Below are 5,130 nucleotides of genomic sequence, written 5' to 3'. Positions count from 1 at the left end.
AGGCGAGCCCTGGACCTTCTCACTGCAGAAAAGGGAGGGACCTGCCTTTTCCTAGGAGAGGACTGCTGCTATTTTGCTAATGAAACGGGGATAGTCCAGGGTCGAGTCAGAGAACTTAGAGACAGAATTGAATGCCGCAGAAAGAGTTAGAAAACCTTTACATTCCCCAAAACCTGTTCCCACAGATCCTCCCTTGGCTGCTCCCTTTCTGGGGCCATTAGTATTTATCATTCTATTCCTCTTATCTGGACCCTGTCTCTTTAATCTCTTTCAAAGGTTTCTCCAAGAACGGATTCGGGCCATCTCTTGAGATCAGGTCAAGACTGTTTTCTTCTTCTCGAGAGCCTCACCTCAAGCTCAGAAAAAAGGAGACTGTGGGCCCTAGGACGATCCTCCATTCCAGACCCAAAACCGTCGCACCATCCGGCAGGAAGTAGCCAGAGAGATAAGGCGCCCTTCTCCCCCCCGCCCCCTTTTTTTTATGATTTCAGGGTCTGGAATGAAGGAGTCTTTTGGGCCTAGAAAAGAGAGCAACAGTCTCAAAGGCCCCTTGCTGAATCATCTAACTTTGGAGAAAACAAAGCATAATTTTAGTTCCATCCTGATGCTCCAGGCCAGTTGCATCTATCTGGGACTTATCACCCCCTGTCCGGAAACCTACCACCCCCTACACCCGCCCAGAAGACTTATCACCCTCTGCCCAACTATAGAGTGTCATCTCAACAAAAGAATACTTAAAATATCCCGCCTGATTGACGTTTCCCTTATTGCTTCCACAAACCTCCCTATAAGTATGAAGCCTCCCTGATCCCTCTCGGTGCTCAGCCTTGTCGTTAGGCCGACTGTCGCCCCTCCTTGCCTGAACAAAGGCAACCTACTTCTGTTGAGGTCGGCTCTCCTTTTCTGCCTGGCCGGAACTATGCCTTACAGATGTCACTGAGGGTGGTGCTTTCTGGAGATCTTTAGCGCAGCCATGGCCTGTATTGGAACGTCTTCCTCTTGGAGCTTTTGTTGTTTCCATTTTGAATGTCGGGGGCCCCCTTGGGTCGAATTTTCCGAGGAAAAAGTTTGTTGGATCCACCTGGGGAAATACAAGCATATCCTTTTCCCTGTAAGATTAGTTTCCCAGATTTCCATTGTTTCATTAACCCGTCTTGGTACCAAATGGGCAGGGGAAGAGACGTGTCCTTCAGTTCCTCGAAATGCCTTTCTGCCCTGGTTAAAATATTTCCCTGTGGCAGGTTTAAAAACTTTAAAACGAATAAAGCTGTATTAACAATAGTGATGGGTTGAGAAAATATCTTATGTTGGAATCTAGTAAAGTCTGCTCTGGATAAGGAAGACAGCAGTGTTCCTGTGTATTCCCCTTTCTTTAAGTTCTTTTTATTTGTAACTTTAGTGTGTGAGGTGCTCGTTCGACTATGTCTCGTGTCTGTGGATTATAAGGAACACTTATAATATGTTTAATAGAAAAAGATTGTAAAAATTGTTTAAAGTATCTAGAAATATAGGCAGGGCCAGTGTCTGTTTTAATAGAACTAGGAGTTTATGGTGGAGGTTTCTGTATCTAGTAAAACAAAAACTGAATATTTAGCACCAGAGACTCTATTAATCGGGTAAGGATATAAGCAAATAACTTGAACAAGAGCATATAATTTATTTTGTTGAGCAGAATGAAATTTAGTGTAAAAGACTTTGTATTTTTTAAGAGGCCAGAAAGAGAGAAGCTTTGGCATTTTTAGTCCCATAAGAATCACCTGGGCCACTTACTGGATTTCATTTTGTTATCTAGTGCCTAGCACAGTTTCTAGGACAGAGTTGGAAATTAATAAATGTGTACATTCCTGGTATTATAGTCTAAAACTTGCAACACTAATAGTTGCAAACTTAAATGACCCTAATGGTTGTAGAATTTTCTTGCATCTACAAAAGACAGTCCTAGCTGACTGGGCTTAGGAATTTTTCTTCATCTACTTGGGACTTCTTTCCTCCTATCCCTCACTGTCAGATCCCTTGTGCTACCTGACTGCATCTATCCACAGTCTACACACCTAGTTTCTTCTTTGGCTCCAATGCAAAGTCAGAGGCTAGGAGTGAGAAGGTAATCCCCTGTGGCTACATCCCCACAGTAACACCCCCATAGGCCCCATCCTGCTCCTCACCTGAAAGCCCCTGCCATAGCTCCTGGGATGAAATGCCCCGGGTAGCCTTCCTACCTGAAGAAGGAAGAGGAACAAATACTGAGTCTAGATTTCACTTGGAAATTCAGATGATTAATGTGGGTCAGTCCTAGTCTACAGTTCATTGGAACACAGGGACATTTAGAGAAAACATTTGTGGGAGCTTAAAACTGGATTAGTTTTCCTGTTTGTTCATTATTTTTCTCATTATTATGAGTGTTAAAAAAAACCAAAAAAACCACCCAAACTTGAAATTTCACCAATGCTGGATTGTATTGAGGAGGGGAGAACTCACAAGTGCATACTCAATTTCACAGGAACCTGGGGAGCAAGGGAAGAGAATCAAGTGGGCTAGGGCCTGTGGGGAGAAACGTGCAGCTGGGGGCCGGCGGAGACCAAGTACACACAGCCTCCCAAAATGACGGTCTCAAGGGGACAGCTCTCATTCTCAGCCGTTCAGGTTCTCTGCGTCTTAAGAAACTCACAACTTTGTCACTTTTAAGATAAATGATGAATGAAAATGGTAAGGGTGGCAGAGATGCAAAGCGGGGCCTGGAATGAAAGGTAACATAAACAGCACAGAAAGCAAGGGCACAGCTACACCAAGATGGAGACTCAGTGCGTGCTTCTTGCTTGTGGCACGACTACAGCTATCCAGGTTCACATGAGATGGCTCAGCATGATGCAACTTACAAATACCACATGTGCAAAATGAACCTAGAAACCAAAGAGAAACCATCACATGAAAAATGGGGGCCACAGAGGCAGGTTCTGTAAGGTTCAGAGTATGTGAGAATACATACTGAGAGTAATCCTTCCAAAATTAATGGAATGCTTTCTAACATAAATTAGAGAATAATGCTTTTTCCATTATTGACGAGTTTCAGAGATACCAAACACACTGCTTATCATGAAAATCCAGTAAAGTACGGATGACCATGAAGATAAATGAGAATCTTAATAATAATTCCTTCCTGTGTCCATCAGAAGTGACTGAGTTCAAAAATAATTACAAAGCTCCACATCATCACATCTCAAAACGATTCAAATTACCCTCCCACCAACTGTCACCCAGAGTCTACCTTGACAATATTGGCAGGAGTGGCCCATTTATTTAATTATTTTCACCCATCTCTGGCTAAGATTTTAAAAACCCAAGTTAGGCTATAAAAGGGTAGCAGTTTCTGTCACTTAGGACATTGTCTTCTCTTGAAACCAGTCACTTGCTACAAGGAAGAAACAGATGGTAATAGAAGTTAGTGACCTTATATCCTAATTCAACAATGACAAAAAATCTTCAGGATTCTTCTATGGCATTAAGAAACATTTTTATCTTACCGAGTTCATTCATTGCATGTCTATGCTCTTCATCAAATGAAAGTTTCATTAGAACACACACAGCAGGACAGATCTGATGTTCAACAGGAGCTGGCACTGAAAAATAAAGTTGACATAAACCATAATGCTTTCTTTTCTCAAAGTAGTGATGTTTATTATACCTAAAAAATACTGAGTTTGCAGATATACTTCTCATGCATGGTAGCTTAGTGAATCAACAAGTATTTGCTGAAGAGATGAATAACTACTATACACATGGAAAGGAAAATACAGGTAAAGGGCTTTCCTTGGTTCTGTAAAAATGTTTACCCCTCACCAGCCTTTCACCAAGTCTGCTGGACTAACTCCCATGTAGGTTTATGCTATAATTCAACTAATAACTTAAAAATTATACTGGTTATTTGAAATAATAAAAACATTTTGGTATAAAACTATTTATTTATAATTTATATTTTCAAAGCTGAAAGGCACATGGCTGTATAGAAATGTATAGAGAAACCTAGTGCAACTCTAGTAGAGAAAGTTTATTATATAGACACCAGATAGTAAATAAAAATTTAAAGGAAAAGTGTCTAAGAAAATGTACTTACACATTTAGTGCTATACATAAAGTTTCAAAACTGTTACTTGAAATAAAAATTGAAACACCAAGTCTATTTTTCAGAAGTAATAGTATTTATTCTATTTAACTTGTCTGAGAACAGGTATTAAGAGCACACAATACAAGTCATTACATAATTGTGGACAGCCAAAGAAAACAATCCAGAAAGATAATGTTCTCCCAGTAAAGCAACTTATTAATTCTCCCTAGCCCTAGGACAAACAGAAAGGACATTTCTGCTATATTCTTACTGTTGAAAATTTTTTAATTTTAAATAAATTCACCTTTATACCTAACCCTAAGAGAAATCTACTAAATCTTTATAGATCAAGTTCTCATCATCAGTCTTTCTCCTGCTCCCCCAATCAAGATACTGACTCGATAGTCCTTTGCTGTGTGTATGTCTATGTGTGGGTTCTTACCAGGTGAAAGGAGGTCTTCCCTTATATACTTACTGCTTTTGGTTCTTCCTATAGGAATGAAGTAACTTATCTCCTCAAGGGTCCCAACTCCCATGATCCCTGCTCCTGGGGGAGAGGGTTTCTCCCTGAGAAAAGAGCTGGGTGGCTGATCACCCCAGCAGCTGGGGCCCCAAGGCCTGAAGACAGGCAGTGAAGTGGGAAGGACACTGGGCTGAGGGTCAGGGGGTCTGGCCTCTGGCCCTGGATCCCCCACCCACTACCTGTGAAGCCACAGGCAAGTCTTTTGGCCTCTCTGAACCTCAGTCTCTTCATCTGTAAAATGAAGATGATAATATCTTCTCTTCCTACTTCACAAGGCTGTTCTAAGGATCAAATAACAGATATAACACAGCTCTGCATCCACTGAGTAAAGCGATATGCAAATATAAGAGAATGGCTTGGTCACTCACAGCTGAAGGAACTTACGTAAAGTCACTTTCCTGAGCTTAATCTCAAGAGAAGGAGAACATAATCGCTCAAGTTCTTTCTAGATCAACTATGCTATGACTGTTTAAGTCTACTTTGATTTTCTGTTATTTTCTGGTTGTAC

The 5,130-nt window shown here is 41.1% G+C and overlaps 1 long non-coding RNA gene across 1 annotated transcript; it reads right to left on the bottom strand.

Moving 5' to 3' along the window:
• Positions 1–485: 485 nt before the first annotated feature.
• Positions 486–3,617, bottom strand: LOC136155388 (uncharacterized). The gene is made up of 3 exons (XR_010660795.1): positions 3,519–3,617; positions 2,163–2,216; positions 486–1,081 (listed from the first exon to the last, which is right to left on the bottom strand). It is a non-coding gene; the product is annotated as an uncharacterized lncRNA (long non-coding RNA).
• Between the last annotated feature and the right edge of the window lie 1,513 nt (positions 3,618–5,130).

Source organism: Muntiacus reevesi, unplaced genomic scaffold, assembly GCF_963930625.1.
Source record: "Muntiacus reevesi unplaced genomic scaffold, mMunRee1.1 SCAFFOLD_127, whole genome shotgun sequence".
NCBI classification, from domain to species: domain Eukaryota; kingdom Metazoa; phylum Chordata; class Mammalia; order Artiodactyla; family Cervidae; genus Muntiacus; species Muntiacus reevesi.
The sequence above is the reverse complement of the archived record's forward strand: the minus strand, read 5'-3'. Positions and strand labels throughout refer to the sequence as shown.